Source organism: Scyliorhinus canicula, chromosome 3 (genome assembly GCF_902713615.1).
Source record: "Scyliorhinus canicula chromosome 3, sScyCan1.1, whole genome shotgun sequence".
NCBI classification, from domain to species: domain Eukaryota; kingdom Metazoa; phylum Chordata; class Chondrichthyes; order Carcharhiniformes; family Scyliorhinidae; genus Scyliorhinus; species Scyliorhinus canicula.
Genome location: NC_052148.1, coordinates 265,511,345 through 265,529,386, shown reverse-complemented (window position 1 = coordinate 265,529,386; position 18,042 = coordinate 265,511,345). Strand labels below are relative to the sequence as shown.

At 46.6% G+C, this 18,042-nt stretch overlaps 1 non-coding gene across 1 annotated transcript; it reads left to right on the top strand.

Annotated features, from left to right (window-relative positions):
- The first annotated feature begins 3,175 nt into the window (after positions 1-3,175).
- Positions 3,176-3,247, top strand: trnag-ucc. The gene has a single exon. It is a non-coding gene; the product is annotated as a tRNA-Gly (tRNA).
- Positions 3,248-18,042: the final 14,795 nt, after the last annotated feature.

Genomic DNA, 18,042 nt, shown 5'->3' with positions numbered 1-18,042 from the left:
TCTATTTGCAGATTTCCAGCATCTCCAGTATTTTGCTTTTGGAGGAAGGCATCAATTTCAGCTTTAATACTTTCAGTTGCACCTCAGTTTCAGAAGTGTTTTGAGGGAAGAGAGTTTCTGATTTCGACTCGCCCCTGTATGAAGGATGATTTCCTGGCATTACCATTGATTGGTCTAAATCAGATTTAATGGTTATTGATAGCGTTCCTTCTTTGGTTCACAACAAGATGTTCGAGTAAGCATGAGGGTCACTTGATTAAGGGGGGGGAATAGATAAGATTTTGTCACTTTTGATGAGGTATAAGTTCAACCAGATCAGAGGGTGGGAGTTAGCTTCAAGTTCCATCTTTAGTGCCCTGTGAAGAACTGTTAGAAACCATTCTCCTTTTTTTGGGAACCAAACATTGCCCTCGTCAAACATACACATCGCAGATATAACCTCATGATGTTTCTGTTCCCATATAATCCTTTTGAAAACAGTATGCTCGTGTAAACAGTAGCAGCTGTTTACTCCAAGCTACTTCATCTCTAGAAGAACTCCTGATGAAACAGTTCGTAACCTCTTTGAATAAAAGGCTTCATTAACCATCATCTTTCTGCAGCATGAACATAGAACATAGAACATAGAACAGTACAGCACAGAACAGGCCCTTCGGCCCTCGATGTTGTGCCGAGCAATGATCAGCCCACTTAAACCCACGTAACCCGTATACCCGTAACCCAACAATCCCCCCATTAACCTTACACTACGGGCAATTTAGCATGGCCAATCCACCTAACCCGCATATCTTTGGACTGTGGGAGGAAACCGGAGCACCCGGAGGAAACCCACGCACACACGGGGAGGACGTGCAGACTCCACACAGACAGTGACCCAGCCGGGAATCGAACCTGGGACCCTGGAGCTGTGAAGCATTGATGCTAACCACCATGCTACCGTGAGGCCCCTAATGGTTAATGGATCCCTCTGCCTATGTTTATTAACCAAGTTATTCTTTAATCACCAACGCCAATGTCAGTGCTGTCATTAATTTCCTGCATAAGTACTTTCCATTTCATGAGACAAGCTATGATTTTCTCTTTTGACTCTTCAAAGTCACCGTATTTGTATTGGATAGCCCATTGCTCCACCATGCAAAGTTTGGCTTTTCACCCTTAACTCCAACATATGACTCTTCAGGGTGATCTTCATAGGACGAATGACACTGTGAGCACTGATCTCACATGCGTACAACAGAGACAAGCATAAAGATGAGACACTGGGTAAGTGGGAGGAACCCACTGCACAAAGCTACAACACAATGCAGGAACTGCATGTCCTGCCATACAGAACACCCTGAAATTTATCACAGTCGAAGATATATCAACAACAACAATGACCGAGGAGGACACACTAATGGCATTTTAGCTAATGTTGCTTTAATAGGTGACTTCAGGGTTTATCTTAGCATAATACTTTCTGTGTTTGCAAGAGATAATTGGGATGTAGGAACACAACATCAACAGCATTGAACCCGTTCCACTCTTCAATTAGATAAAGCATGTTTTCCTATTTTGGTTCCTTCACTATCCATACCTATCAAGCGCCTATCACGGCATGGTAGCACAGTGATGAGCACTGCTGCTTCAAAGCGCAAGGTTCACAGGTTCAATTCCTGGCTTGGGCCACTGCCTGTGCGGAATCTGCACGTTCTCCCCGTGTCTGCATGGGTTTCCTCTGTGTGCTCCGGTTTCCTCCCACAAGTCCCGAATGACGTGCTTGTTAGGTGAATTGGACATTCTGAATTCTCCCTCAGTGTAGCTGAACAGGCGCTGGAGTGTGGCGACTGGGGGATTTTCACAGTAACTTTGTTGCAGCTGTGACAATAATAAAGCTTATTATTATCTGTTTTGAAATTTTCAACTGAACCCCAGGCTCAACGTCATTTTGGGACAGGGGATGGGTTAGGAAGGAAGATCCCAATTGTTGCTGAGTCTCATGATAGTGACAGTGGAGATCATGCCTAGTTTGATGAGGGCAAAAATGAGGCAGAAGCTGATTGGCCTTTATGGCAACAGAAATTGGAAGAGGCATGTAATAAACAGACAATCCACCACTGGCTGTTCTGTATCCCTGACGATGTAGAATTTTACGCTACGTATGAGAATGCTTCCTTGTTGATCCCGTCAACAAATGAGGCAGCTCCTGGGAAATGAAAGGACACAAGATGCCAGATGGCAGCTCGATTGCCGCAACGATCACCTTCATCCTCAATGCAAACATCCGTCATCCAACACTTAACCTTTCCTCACTCTAACAGCAGCACAGAGCAGTAAAAATTAAAAGCACAAATTAGTAAACATTTAGGTGCAGAGCTTAGAAATAACTTTGAAAGCATAATATTGAAAATTATATTGCTTCGATGAACATCAGGGTGTTTCTCTGAATAAGTTAGTGAAATGAATCAATGAAATGAGAAGAAGAGAGATTCCTATTGCGAGCGTTCTATACTTTGGGAATATGCGGCTTAATTAAATGGTTGAGGATGTTGAGCAAGGCGGGGAATTGGCTCTGATGGAAGGATTTTTATTCCTCTGTACTAATTCTTCTAATTGAAAGTGTTCCGTGCTGATGGATATCATGGCCCACTTTCTCTCCTCCAGCTTCACAAAGAGGTAATCCTTTCACAATAGCAGCATGATTCAGAAAGCTGCGATACAACCAGGCACTCTTCCTGGCTCTCTTGTCGGCCTCCACCAGAGTTGGCCAAGGCACCTAAAACAAGACTTCAAAATGTCAATTGTCCGCTGTTCCAGTCCTTTGGGTCTCATTATATTTGTCTTTCCCTTTAGTCTCCAAATGCCATTCAGGAATTAATAGCCACGACTGCAGGGAATATCCATGTTCATTAATTAGCCATCCGAATATATGATTTTGAGTGATCGTCACTGGAATACGGTATGTCACATGGTTAAAAGAAAAGTCAAGAAAGCTTCCTGACATTACCATGCAGTGAATGTGTTTGGCATCACAGGCTACCTGGAGATTTAATCAAACTGAGGCATTGTTGTGTGGACCTTTCACAAACTCATGTTCCATCAATTAGTTACTGCGCCTATTTAAATGCTGATAATCTATAGCATTGGGCTGTTCACTCTGTCCATCGTATTCCGTGAAGAAGGTTAAAAACAGTGAGTGATGGTGGTATAGTGGTGAGCATAGCTGCCTTCCAAGCAGTTGACCCGGGTTCAATTCCCGGCCATCGCAATAAAAAGTTAGAAGAAGGTTAAAAACTATTACACCCACCTGATGGGTAGAATATTGACCAGCTCTGTGCAGTGGCAAGCTGCTGCCTCACCAATTAAATTGAGGGCCTGAGGCTGCCTGAAAGGATCCAATGGTGAAAGTAATTTAAGACAGGGGCCACTTCTAATGCTGTGTTTTTCAATAAAGTGGGCTGCAGATTATCAGTCAGTCATCGTGACAACTCCTCAATAACCTCTGGGAAGGCAGCACAGTTTGCTGAGAATTCTGAGTACTAAAGAAATCTAAGACTAGGGAGAATGCAGAGTTAGAACATAGAAACATAGAACATAGAACATTACAGCGCAGTACAGGCCCTTCGGCCCTCGACATTGCGCCATCCTGTGAAACCCCTCTAAAGTTCATCTACACTATTCCCTTATCGTCCATATGTCTACCCAATGACCATTTGAATGAGTTTATTGTTGGCGAATCCACTACTGTTGCAGGCAGGACATTCCATGCCCATACTACTCTCTGAGTAATGAATCTACCTCTGACATCTGTCCTATATCTATCTCCCCTCAATTTAAAGCTATGTCCCCTCGTGATAGACATCACCATCCGAGGAAAAAGGCTCTCAATGTCCACCCTATCTAATCCTCTGATCATCTTGTATGCCTCTATTAAGTGACCTCTTAGCATTCTTCTCTCTAACGAAAACAGCCTCAAGTCCCTCAGCCTTTCCTTGTAAGATCTTCCCTCCATACCAGGCAACATCCTGGTAAATCTCCTCTGTACCCTTTCCAATGCTTCCCCATACTTCCTATAATGCGGCGACCAGAACTGCACGCAATACTCCAAATACGGCCACACCAGAGTTTTGTACAACTGCAACGTGACCTCATGGCTCTGAAACTGAATCTCTCTGCCAATAAAAGCTAACACACCTTACGCTTTCTTAACAACCCTCTCAACCTGGGTGGCAACTTTCCGGGATCTATGGACATGGACACCGAGATCTCTCCGCTCATCCACACTACCAAGAATCTTACCATTGGCCCAGTACTCTGTCTTCCTGTTATTCCTTCCAAAATGAATCACCTCACACTTTTCTGCATTAAACTCCATTTGCCACCTGTCAGCCCAGCTCTGCAGCTTATCTATGTCCCTCTGTAACTTGTAACGTCCTTCTGCACTGTCCACAACTCCACCGACTTTAGTGTTATCTGAAATTTACTCACCCATTCTTCTACGCCCTCCTCCAGGTCATTTATAAAAATGACAAACAGCAGCGGCCCCAAAACAGATCCTTGTGGTACACCGCAAGTAACTGGACACCAGTCTGAACTGAGTTGAAGGAAATTAGTATAATTAAGAAGGTTGTGTTAAGGGAGAGGTGTTTTCAGAACCCCAAAATGTATCATGGAGTTCAACCATCCCCCACCTTTAATGGATTGTTGCTTTTGAAGCACACGGCTTGTTTCCCAGGAATAGTATTACAATTATGGACACGCGATTTTTAAAACAAAACAATATTTATTCCATTAACTCAAATTAATCTTTTAAATAAACATTGGATCTCTTAACACCCCTTACTTCAAAACCCCGAAAATAATACAACACTACCCAATCCTGCAAACTGTTCCCTTACACATCCAAAAGACTTAACAAATCCTTCAAACAGACGCACATTAGATTTATATTCAATACTGAGACCGTTTTACAATTCGGATTTCACCAAATGATTAAGAGATAGTCCTTCATGGCAGAGATCACCAGCAATGCAGCTCACAGCCACACCCAAGCTTTCTTCAAACTGAAACTAAAAACTCTGAAAAACTAATTTCAAAATGACCAAACTAAGCTCAGCTCCACCCACTCTCTGGTATCACTATTTTCTTAAAGGTACATTGCTTAAACATCCATTTCTTAAAGGCACTCTCACATGACAGTTGTATTGGTGAAATTAATTAAACAGAAAGTTGATAAGTACACAGGGCTTGATATTCTGCATCCCAGAGTGGGAACAAGGTTGCTTTAGAGGTAATGGATGCATTGGTGATCATCGTCCAAAATTCTACAGATTCTGGAATGGTCCTTAAAGATTGGAAGGTAGTAAACATCACCCCACTATTTTAGAAAGGAGGGAGAAAACAGGGAACTGCAGATCTGTTAGCCTTACATCAGTGGTAGGGAAAGTGCTGAAATCTATTAATAATAATAATTGCTTATTGTCACAAGTAGGCTTCAATGAACTTACTGTGAAAAGCCCCTAGTCGCCACATTCAGGCGCCGTGTTCGGGAGGCTGGTACAGGAATTGAACCCGCGCTGCTGGCATTGTTCTGCATCACAAGCCAGCTGTTTAGTCCACTGTGCTAAACCAGCCCCATTATAAATGATGTGATGAATAGACACTTGGATGATCATGATTGGACATAGTCAGCATGAACTTACAAATAGGGAATCATGTTTGGCGAACTTGTTGGAGACTTTTGAAGATGTTACTAACAAATTGATCAAGGAGATTCGATGGTCATTATATATTTGGATTTTCAGAAGGCTTCACGATATATATCAATGATTTGGATGTGGGGACTAAATGTAATATTTCCAAGTTCACTGATGATACAAAGCTAGGTGGGAATGTATGTTGTGAGGAAGATGTAAAACCACTACAGGAGGACTTGGACAGGCTGTTCCAACTTCAAATACACTTGAGAGCTGACGTCCTGGCAATTGAACTAGATGCTTACTGAGTATCCACTGGTGCACAAGACCTCTGTTCCAGCCAAATCAATAATTAATCTAAGAAACCACAGGCCTGCTACAAAAGAGTATGAAATAATTTATCATATTTATTTTTTCCATCATCTGTATCTCGTTTTTTTATGTATGGTTGTGAGTGTGAGGCATTGCATTTAAACCTCTGGTGCAACTGTACAATAATAAATAATTTTCTGTATTTTTAACTCGCAAAAGCTTGCTGCTGGAATTTAATTACATTGAGACAAACCACCCAGCGGATAAGAAAACACACACATATCAAAATACTTTGACCATGAACAATAAGAAAATACATAAATACTGTCTATGACACAGTCAATCTGATTATTATAGCTTATTGAATTTCATAGCTTAGTGTTTTGATTGAGACAGATCAGCGAAAATGCCTCCCAATTTTTGTGAAAAATTCAAATGTATTGAAGTGGCTCCATTTAATCACAAATGGTTAGAAGTTAAATTTGGTGACCAAGCATAGACAACAGATGGATCATTCACCCGCAGCCATATTTTGGGTGGAGCCTTGTTCCTCCCTTCCATTTTGTTGAAACACATCAATGCAAAGAATCCCAGGCTACTCCAGCAATTGCAAATATTTCACTTCATGGAAATGTAATTCGCACTAGCTCAGAAATGATGCAAGTTCTATTGAGGTCTTTTAAAAGGCCCAATACTTCAGCAGGCAAAGATAATTGATCCTGGAGTGGCTTGGTTATCGCATTGTGAAAGAATCAAAGCCTTCTATTTGAGCTGGAGATGTGTGGCAGAATTATTTCTTCAGCCCAGGAAGATTCTAAGGTCATTGCGGTTGCTGTGACAGCTTCAAGGAGTGGGTGTCAATCTCCATTGCTCAAAAAATCAGAAATAAAATCAGAAAATGCTGGGAGTAAGGCAACAAATCCTTTCTTAGAAAAAGAAACAGTTACCTTTCAGTTAGGTCACTGGGAAATCAGGCTGGTTTAGCTCAGTTGGCTGAACAACTGGTTTGCGATGCAATGCAGAGTAAGGCCAACAGCATGGGTTCAAGTCCTGTACGGGTTCAGGTTCTTCATGAAGGCCTTGCCTTCTCAACCTTGCTCCTCGCCTGAGGTGTGGTGATCCTCAGGTTAAATCACCACAAGTTTCCTCTCCCCCTTCAAAGGGGATATCAGCTGATTTTCATCTGGGACTATGGAGACTTCACTTTGGCCCGGTGTAGACTCAATGGCCCGACGGCACTGTAGAGATTCTATGATTCTATGAACTGGAAGGTGATAGAGGTGAATAGTTTTTATGCATGTAAGGACACAAGGATAAAATGGAACTGGGGAGGGGAGGAAATTACCAAGGAGAAGATCTGTAATGGGGTGGAGGGCAGGAGCCTTTCATTGGCCAAAGGGATGCTAGCAGAAGACAAAGGTTGGATGGTAAATGGGAGAAGAGAAAAGAACACGAGATAGATCCAGAAGAGGTATTGTGGGTATATTGGGATAGCAGCGAGGGAGAGAAGCATGAAAAATTGAGCAAAGAGGGAAAGGTTGCCATGACCTGGGAATGTGGCAGAAAAAGGTGGATGAACCCCAGGGGTGCAAGGCATCACTGGGAAGTTCACAGTGGTTTGCCATAATGATTGTAGCTATCTGGGATGGCCACTTCCAGAATACAAAATGGATGCTCGCAAAGACTGTAGGGGACTATGGACAATGTTAGGAAAGCAGGCAGGCACAGAGCCTGTATGCATATTGGAGAAGGCAGCACCCAGACGAGACTGAAACTGTAGGTCAATTAACATATTGATGGCCCATCTCCGGGAACAAAGCAAAGACACTCAAGCAACTGATCCAGCTCCAGACATCCCAGCGCCAGTTCCCCAAACCGAAAGCGTAAACAAAGCCAGGCCAACGGCCACCTAGGACATGCCCAGCCATCAGGGCACCCACCCCTTTATTGGTCAAGATTGATAGCAATGATCGGGAAGCAGCCCAATTAATTGGGGCCAAGTTTAAGGCCCGCCTAAAAACGCGTGAAGCCCCTCCAGGTATAAGAAGGAACCTCCACGAGAGATTCGCTCTCTAGGAATTGGCACTCAAAGCCAAGAGACCCTTCCACCAGCTGCACCAGAAGCAAGTTAGTTCAAGGTCAATGCTCGCTACCAGATGGATGACCTTAGCTGTTGTCCTGTATCTCTTCGAACCCAACAACCTCAGATCCGAACAACAGCCGTTGTTCCTCTGACTGAGTGGGCACCCAAAGTTAAGCATAGGCATTAGCGTTAGAGATAGTTTACTTTGTAGTACTTTGTGCATGAGTAGATCTTACTGTGTGTGTAAATAAATAGTAATGACTTTGAACTAACTAACTGGTGTATTGGCTTTTTGATCAGTATTCAGGTTTGAACCTTGTGGCGGTATCGAGAGATACCTGGCGACTCTAAGTGTAAACATAATTAGGATTAAGGAAGGCAACCATATTGACTGCCATATTTATAACCAGATAAATATAGCAACATGATATAATTACAATGGTATCCTTAACCTCTGACTGAAGACCTTATCTCAGAAATCCACGTGTCTGGGAGTAATGTAAATGGTGTTCAGACCTCAGTCAGGAATCCGTGCTCTTTTTTAATGTAAGGTGATCTGCTTATTATATGTGTAGATTTGTTTACGAAATATTGGGTGATTATTTGGGAAACTGTCTATGACACCTTGTCACAGTAATAAAAGGCTCCATGAGACACGACTTGGACTTGACCGAAACAAAATAACTATTGACATTTCAGGAACTGAAAGATTTGACTACTAATAAGTTGAGCAATTGAAGAGCTTTTTAAAATTCTTGGATCAGATAGAAGGCTCCATTTTGTCCATTAAGTGATTTGTTATGCTACATTACGGTGATGATAAAAGGCTCACAGAATTGATTTTAGCTTGTCAGGTAACACAATTTTTTCTTTCAAAACTGGAAACTTTCATATCGATCATAGATCATAAAATTTACAGTGCAGAAGGAGGCCATTCGACCCATTGAGTCTACACCAGCCCTGAAAGAGCACCTTACCGAAGCCCATATGTCCGCCCAGCAACCCCACCTAAATTGTGGACACTATGGGACAATTTAGTGTCACCATTCCACTAATACGCACATCTTCGGGCTGTGGGAGAAAACCGGAGCACCCGGAGGAAACCCAAGCAGACCATGGGGAGAACATACAAACTCCACACAGACAGGAATAGGAATTGAACCGGGGTCCCTGGCGCTGTGAGGCAGCGGTGCTAACCACTGTGCCGCCATGCTGGAACCCTGGGGTTTATCCACGTTTCTCTGCCACATTCCCAAGCCATGGAACTTGTCCCCTCTTTGTTAGATTTTCCATGTTTCCCTCCCTCGCTGCTGTCCCAGTATAACGATATCCCTCTCTTCCAGACCTAGCTTGTGCTCTTCTCTCTTCTCCCATTTACCACCCAATGTCCTTATGGACTTCCTTATTGCGTGAATGTTGATGCGCATTGTCCTTCCATTCTTCACATAGCGACAATCGTAAAAAAGGAGATTTTTGCTTCGCTTTATTGAAATCAATTTCTGATACACATGCAACAGTTGCCAATTCACAAAGAGGTTTGGTCATGTGTCGTGTGGTGTATTAGACCAAGCAAGCAAGTAGGGTAAGCAAAGTCATTCTGATGTGTGCATCCTGCTGAATGCAAGTTGTGGAAAATGTGCCGGTTTCAAGAGAGATATTACGGGGATAAGGTGGGGTATTGGGCCTAGGCAGAGTGCTCTTTCAGAGGGCCAGTGCAGGTTTGATAGGCCGGACAGCCTCCTCCTGCACTGTATGGATTCTATACAACATCATTTTGTAAAAACACAGTTGGATGGAGAAAGGAAGTGCTCTAAGATTCCAGAATTGTAACAACCCTTTCACTGGGTATTCTACTCATATGTAGGTGGATACTCGGAAATGTGTTTATTTGATTTTACAGGTGCAAGAATAATCCGTTGAAGTGCGTAACATTCATTTGTGTACCTTGCCGATGGTGATTAATAGTCTAACTTTTTTTACGGACAGTCTTTGCTCAATGATTTATATGCCTACAGTCTGAGCTACAATTCTTCCCAGCTGACACAAGTTTGAGGTGCTGCCGTGTGAAAGTAAAATGTATATTTTAATTTCTCCTCCTCTTTCTTCAGTTCATCCACCATCTTGATGCTTTAATCAATCAGCCTAGTTAATTGCTAATGCTTTTCAAGTCCAGAAGCTACGCGATTGATCAGTACGCACTGCAGCACTAAAATTGCAATCAAAATCAATGCTATAATTGAAACCTTGATCAAATACTCAACGGAACACAATGTTGGCAGTGTTGCAAAGCCAACTGCGGAACACGGCCAGCCATTGCCAAGACTGATGATTTTCCTGCCAGACTGCCATCCCAGGGTTTTCACTCGACAGTCCCTGGTGGTCAGGATTGGAGTTTGGTTTTGGAAGTTTCAACTCTGGCAAAACACCTCTGAATTGGAAATCAAACAATTTGGGCATCTTCCAAAGATTACAGATTGCTCAAGGTTTGAAGCATAAAGAACCAGTCTCTGATCCCTTAATACATACTTTCCATGTTCTTAGTTTACAAGTTTAATGCAATTTAAAAAAAATAAATCTGGTCTGATTGAACCACACTCAAGAGTAGATTAGGGATCCAAATATTGTATGTGCATATTTTTTAAATGAAGTTCGAAAACACAATGTGATTTCCTGCAAGAACATGGGAACAGGAGGAGACCATTGAGCTCTTCTGTCCAAGGAGATGGTATCGTCACTCCTACGCAATGAGATCAACACTGCGAGGCTGGTGTCTACATTTGGGACCTTGACGCAGGACATGTAGTCCATAGTGGCGGATGTGTGCTCCATGCTTCAGCTCATGACCTCCATAGCTGAGGGCATGAGCTCCATGGTGCAGGGCTTCAACTGCATGGTGTTGACCCTCGTGGAATCCACGAGTGTCAGCATCAGAGCCCGAGGCCTCCCGTCCTTGGGGATACCTGGATACCTGGGGGTATCCAGCCTATCTGACACCTCCCTCCTTGTGTGTGATATAGCTCCAGCACCTCACATTGAATAAGGCAGAACTGCAACATCACACAGCCCAAATGTAGGCCTGGACCCTCAAGGACCCTCTCTGGTAACCCCGCTAAGATAATTTCAGGCAACAGGGTGAGGATGGTGGCATGTCACCTTGACCTCAGCTGTAGATCCTGGGCAAACACCTCGACATAGCAGGACGGTGAGGAAGTAGAAACTGCAAGCACCTAGTGAGCACAGGTGAATCTAGGCGCCAGAATCATAGAATCCTACAGTGCAGAAGGAGGCCATTCAGTCCATCGAGTCTGCACTGACCTTCTGAAAGATTACCCTAGCTAGGCCCACTCCCCTGCCCTATTCCTGCAACCCCGTAGCCCCACCTAACATTTGAACCCCAAGGGGCAACTTAACATGGCAATCCACCTAACATGCACAACTTTGGATTGTGGGAGGAAACCGGAGTGCCCGGACAAAACCCACGCAGACATGGGGAGAACGTGCAGACTCCACACAGACAGTCAACTGAGACCGGGATTGAACCCGGGTCCTTGGTGCTGTGATGTAGCCATGCTAACCACCGTGCCACTTATCTCTAGTGAAGATAAGTGGCCATTTTAATTTAGCTATTGCAATAAACATCACTCTATTCATCCAAACAGATCCTCCATGCTATCATTTCATGGTGCCATGATCCGCAAATTCCCCCCCCCCCATGCACACTTGGCAGTTCATCCCTGTGTTAGAATCACAGCGCTAAGTCTCTCCCATCTCCCACATTGACAATGCAGTACAGACGCGGCACTACTGGCTCAGGCACCCCCAACAACCCCCCCATCCATAGCGGGTAACAGCCGCCACAACACCACCACTCAGGCCTCTCACGTCTGCCAATCTTCCTTAATGATGAGGGTGCCGAGGGCTGATAAAGTGTTGTGCGGATGGCCACCTCGTGTGTAAAGTGGAGATGAACACCATGACCTCTGACCTCGGAGGGAGCAGTCGTAGCTGAGATTTGTCATCCAGCGTCTCTGAACCCCATGATGAGCCGATTGATTGGCAGGATGAGTTCAGCTCGTCTCAGGCAGGAGTCAGACATATCGCTGAGGGTGAAAGGAGCATCGCTCTGTCCTCAATGCAAGTCACCATCATTCTCCTGCAGTGGGCGGCCAATGGCTCCAGTGCCCTGCACACGAATCTGGGAGCCATCACGAGGACGTATCACAGACACCACATTAGTGAATTGATGTCAGACCCCATGGTTAGAAAACTCTTCCGACCTTAGTACTGGTTGTTCCCAAGCTGAGGTGCTATGAAGGCATCCCTGGTACTTTGCCCCATGTGGGGCTTGGCCTTCATCAGAGGTCCTTCCTTCTCTTCCCCCGCATGTTGACCCTCGGTGCCCATCCTCGACCTCCTCCTCATCTGAGGAAATGTGGCACTCCTCCATTCCTCCGCGCCAGGTGGTCTGCACACTGCAGTGCCAGGTTGTACAGAGTGCAACAGGTCACAATAATACAGGATACTCACTGGGTGCCAAATCGGTGGGCTCCCCCCCCACCAGTCCAGGCACTGGAATCGCCACTTGAGCAGCCCAATCACCTGCTTGACCAGCGTGCGCGTTAACATATGGGCCTTGTTGTAACCAACCTCAGCGGGTGTTTGTGGCCTCCACACTGGCGTCACCTTCTGAGGTGGTGCCCTTTGTCCACGAGGAGCTATCCATCCAACGGCTGCTCTCTCTCAAAGACAACTGGGATCGGCGAATGCTACAAAATTTAACTGTTGTTGATGATCCCTGGAAAATGGACACACGCCTGCATGATGCGCAATGCGTGGTCACAGATGAGCTGGATACTGAGGGAGTGGAATCCCTTGTAGTTCAAAAATGAAGCCCCATGCCACCTTGAGGGACACACAGAGCTACTTGGGTCCAGTTGATGACATTCTGTACGCCTGCTATGTGTGTGAAGCCCATGGCCCTGGTTTACTGGCTCGCCTGCTCCTGGTCCAAGTTGATGCACATGCGGGCCTTCACAAATAGCGCATCTATGACCTCCCTTATTCCCTCATGTGTGGCTGACTGGGATATACCGCCCAGGTCACCCGTGCTGCCCTGAAATGAGCCACTGGCTCATTCAGGGCAGCAGTAACTTTAAAGGCCACAAGCAATGGGTGTCCTCCCAATCCATGTGGTGTAAGCGCTTGCATCACCTGGCACAGGTGTGCACTGTCCCCTGGGACAGATGCAGTCAACATTGACACTGGAGCTCTGATATCTGGAGGTGGAAAGTTCAATGTCAAAATACCCTTGGCTGGTATTGTCTCCTCCATGGCTTAACCATCTGCGGCCCTTCCCCCAAAAGCAATGGGCCCAGCCTCTCCGCCTCTGCAGGGCACTGTTCCTGGCTATGTGCAACAGCACATCAAAGAACAAAGAACAAAGAAAAGTACAGCACAGGCACAGGCCCTTCGGTCCTCCAAACCCGTGCCGACCACGCTGCCCGACTGAACTACAATCTTCTACACTTCCTGGCTCCGTATCCCTCTAGTCCCATCCTATGCATGTATTTGTCAAGATGCCCTTAAATGTCACTATCGTCCCTGCTTCCACCACCTCCTCCGGCAGTGAATTCCAGGCACCCACTACCCTCTGTGTAAAAAACGTGCATCGTACATCTACTCTAAACCTATGCCCCCTAGTAATTGACCTCTCTACCTTGGGGAAAAACCTCTGACTATCCACTCTGTCAATGACCCTCATAATGTTTTAGACCTCTATCAGGTCGCCCCTCAACCTCCGTCGTTCCAGTGAGAACAAACTGAGTTTATTCCACCGCTCCTCATAGCTAATGCCCTCCATACCAAGCAACATCCTGGTAAATCTCTTCTGCCTCCTCTCTAAAGCCTCCACATCCTTCTGGTAGTGTGGCGACCAGGATTGAACAAGTGTGGCCCAACTAAGGTTCTGTACAGCTGCAACATGACTTGCTAATTCTTATACTCAATACCCCGGTCAATGAAGGCAAGCATGCTGTATGCCTTCTTGAGTACATTCTCCATCTGTGTTGCCCCTTTCAGTGACCTGTGGACCTGTACACCTAGATCTCTCTGACTTTTAATACTCTTGAGGGTTCTACCATTCACTGTATATTCCCAACTCCATTAGACTTTCCAAAATGCATTACCTCACATTTGTCCGGATTAAACTCCATCTGCCATCTCTCCTCCCAAGTCTCCAAACAATCTAAATCCTGCTGTATCCTCTGACAGTCCTCATCGCTATCTGCAATTCCACCAACCTTTGTGCCGTCTGCAAACTTACTAATCAGACCAGTTACATTTTCCTCCAAATCATTTATATATACTACGAACAGCAAAGGTCCCAGCACTGATCCTTGCAGAACACCACTAGTCACAGCCCTCCAATTAGAAAAGCACCCTTCCATTGCTACTCTCTGCCTTCCAAGACCGAGCCAGTTCCATGTATCCATCTTGCCAGCTCACCCCTGATCCTGTGTGACTTCACCTTTTATACCAGTCTACCATGAGGGACCTTGTCAAAGGCCTTACTGAAGTCCATATAGACAACATCCACTGCCCTATGTAGAACATAGAACATAAAACAGTACAGCACAGAACAGGCCCTTCGGCCCTCAATGTTGTGCCGAGCCATGATCACCCTACTCAAACCCACGTATCCACCCTATACCTGTAACCCAACACCCCCCCCCCCCCTTAACCTTACTTTTTTATTAGGACACCACGGGCAATTTAGCATGGCCAACCCACATAACCCGCACATCTTTGGACTGTGAGAGGAAACCGGAGCACCCGGAAGAAACCCACGCACACAGGGGGAGGACGTGCAGACTCCACACAGACAGTGACCCAGCCGGGAATCGAACCTGGGACCCTGGAGCTGTGAAGCATTTATGCTAACCACCATGCTACCCTGCTGCCCAATGTAGTTATCAATGTAGTTGTCGCTGGTCAATCACAATCAATTCAATTGCCAACCCGACTGGGTCCATGATTCTTCCAGAATCACAAACTGAAAGGAAGAGAACCTCAAGGTGGGCGATGAGGGTTCCTGACAGTGCCCTGACCCTCAGCACTCTCAGCATCTGGGACATCCACCCATACGCTTCCCTCAATGTGAGCGCCTTTCGACGGAGCCTCACTCTCTCGCCTGTCACACATCAGCCACTTCTCCACAGCTGTCCCTCTCAACTCCACCTGAATGAAGCACTTGAGTCTCAGAAGTCCTTAACTACTCCCCCTCCCCCACCCAAGCATGAGGTGTTGGACAGTCGACTACATTCAATGGACCAATGTTTTAACCTTATGGGGAACCTAGGTAACCTAGGTAACCCCCCCACCATCGCCTTGAATGAAGGTGAGAGACGTCACCATAATGCCTTGCAACAGATGCAAACCAGCTGCCAGACCCCTTTACACCTAAAGACTCCCAGACATGAAGGGCCACTAAGGCCTGTGAGCAAAGCCATTCTCCGAGATGCTGAGATTGGACACCCCCATCCCTCTGCCCCAGGTTGAAACTATCAGGGTTCCTAACATCCTCTTCACTGCCCCCTCTGTGACTGGCACCCTGGATGGTAATGGTGATCTGAACACCGATATCCCCTTCGGAGGCGAGGTCACCAGGTTCTCATTTTGATCCAGCTGTTCTAAATCACGCCGCCGTAATGTCCCACTGGTGACCGATGAATATTCAGTGAGTGGGGAAGTCCCAGAGGGATGGCCCGCTAATGATATTATGATGGACGAACATGAGCTTTCCGGCCTTCCGTGGTGGATTTCCCATCACATCGCCGGCAAGAGGCCTGGAAAATTGGAAACCGTGATCTCGCCGGAGAGAATCAAGGGCGGGATTCTCCGACCCCCCCGACGGACTGTTGAATCGCCGGGGGAGGGGGGGGGGTGAATCCCGCCCCAATGCCCCGACTATGGCTGTCAACTGCCGCATTCAGCGTGGGCGGGAATCGCGTTGCGCCGATTGGGGGCTGTTGGCAGCACCCCCCACCCACCCCAGCAATTCTCCAGTCCGGCCGGCATAAAGCAAACAAGGTTCTTACCGGTGCGACCTGGCTCTGCGGGCGGCCTGCGGTGTCCTCAGGGGTGGGGTGGGGGGGGGGGGGCGTGGGCTCTGGCCCCTGGGGGGGGGGGGCACAGTGGCCTGACCCACGATTGGGGCCCACCGATCTGCGGGTGGGCCTGTGCCGTGAAGGCACTCTTTCCCTCCGTGCCAGCCGCTATAACGGTCCACCATGGCCGGCGCGGAACCCGCCCTGCGCATGCGCTGGGATGACGCAAGATGGCTCCCGCGCATGCGCCAACCCCGCCGGCGCCTGCCTGGTCCCTGCTCCGCACCTTCTGGGGCGTCCTGACACCGGAATGGTTCACGCCACTCCTTGGCGCCGGTACGGCGCACCCCGCCGGATAACGGAGAATCCCGGTCATTTTCCGAATCCCGCTGAATTTTCTCCCCATGTTGCTGTTTTCACTTCAGGTTAATGCAGGCTCCGAATCGCCCCCATGGAATTCACTGTTAAGTTTTTGAAAGGAAGGTCACAACCTAAGGTTTTGGAATGAAAGAAGACTGGCTTTGAAACAATCGGGACACAATGGATTACAAACGAATTGAAGAAATTGTTTGCTGTTGAATAATAATATCGCTTATTGTCACAAGTAGGCTTCAATGAAGTTACTGTGGAAAGTCGCTACAGACCAATTGTGAGATCGCTTCATCAGGAGATTGGAGAACCTGCTGTGAATCCACACTTTCAAAGGAAGAACATTCTGGCATCTAATCTAACCCTCTCCTCCTGTTATTTTTACTGATGCCTTCAGGTTACATGAACTGGATCTTATCTGGAACGCGCTGTCTGTAAAGGCGGGGGTGGGGGGGGGGGGGGGGGGGTGCTAGAATGGGGGAGGGAACTAATTTCAAAGCAAATTGAAGGGGGGGGAAGAAATCCTGTGGGGATCGCACATCCACAGTATCACTAAAACTGCCTGCAGTTTACTTCCTCCTCCAGGGTATCACTCAGCCCCACCTCTGCCACATCCCATCTGCTTCTGAAAACTTCATCCATGTATTTGTTACCTCGAGACTTGCTCCAATGCACTTCTTCAACACCTTGCAAGGCCCCCACGCCGTGACATAATTCCAAACTCTGCTGCCTGCGTCCATCACGCCAAGTCCTGTTAATTCATTGTACCTGTGCAACGAATCCACTTTAAAATTCTCATGTTTGCTTTTAATTTTCCTTCTGGCTCTTCCACTCCTTTTCATTCTAACCTCCTTAGTCACAACCCTCCAAGTTCATAGAATTTGCAGGGCAGAAGGCCATTCGGCCCATCGAGTCTGCACCGGTCCTTGGAAAGAGCACCCTATTTAAGACCACACCTCCACCCCATCCCTATAACCCAGTCACCCCACCTAACCTTTTTTCGACACTAAGGGCAATTTAGAATGACTAATCCACCTAACCTGCACGTCTTTGGACTGTGGGAGGAAACCGGAGCACCCGGAGGAAACCCATGCAGACACGGGGAGAACGTGCAGACTCCGCACAGACTGTGACCAAAGCCGGGAATCGATCCGGGGACCCTGAAGCTGTGAAGCAACAATGCTAACCACTGTGCTACCCTAATGCCGGCCTTGTGGGCACCCAGACGTTACTCGGCTCATCAATGGTGGCCACGCCTTCACTTGGCCGGGTTCCAGCCTCTACAAATCCCTCCATAAGCCACGTCACCTCTCTCTACCTTGTTTTTCTTTTTTAACGTGCTCCTTGAAACTACTTTGTTTGACCAAGCTCCAGGCCATCTGACCAACCGTATCTTCATACAGCTGGGTATAAGTTTAAGATTCTACGAGACACATAAATAGGTGCCACACACACTGAGCCACCACACCTCCTCAAATAATACCATTGATGCGAGCTG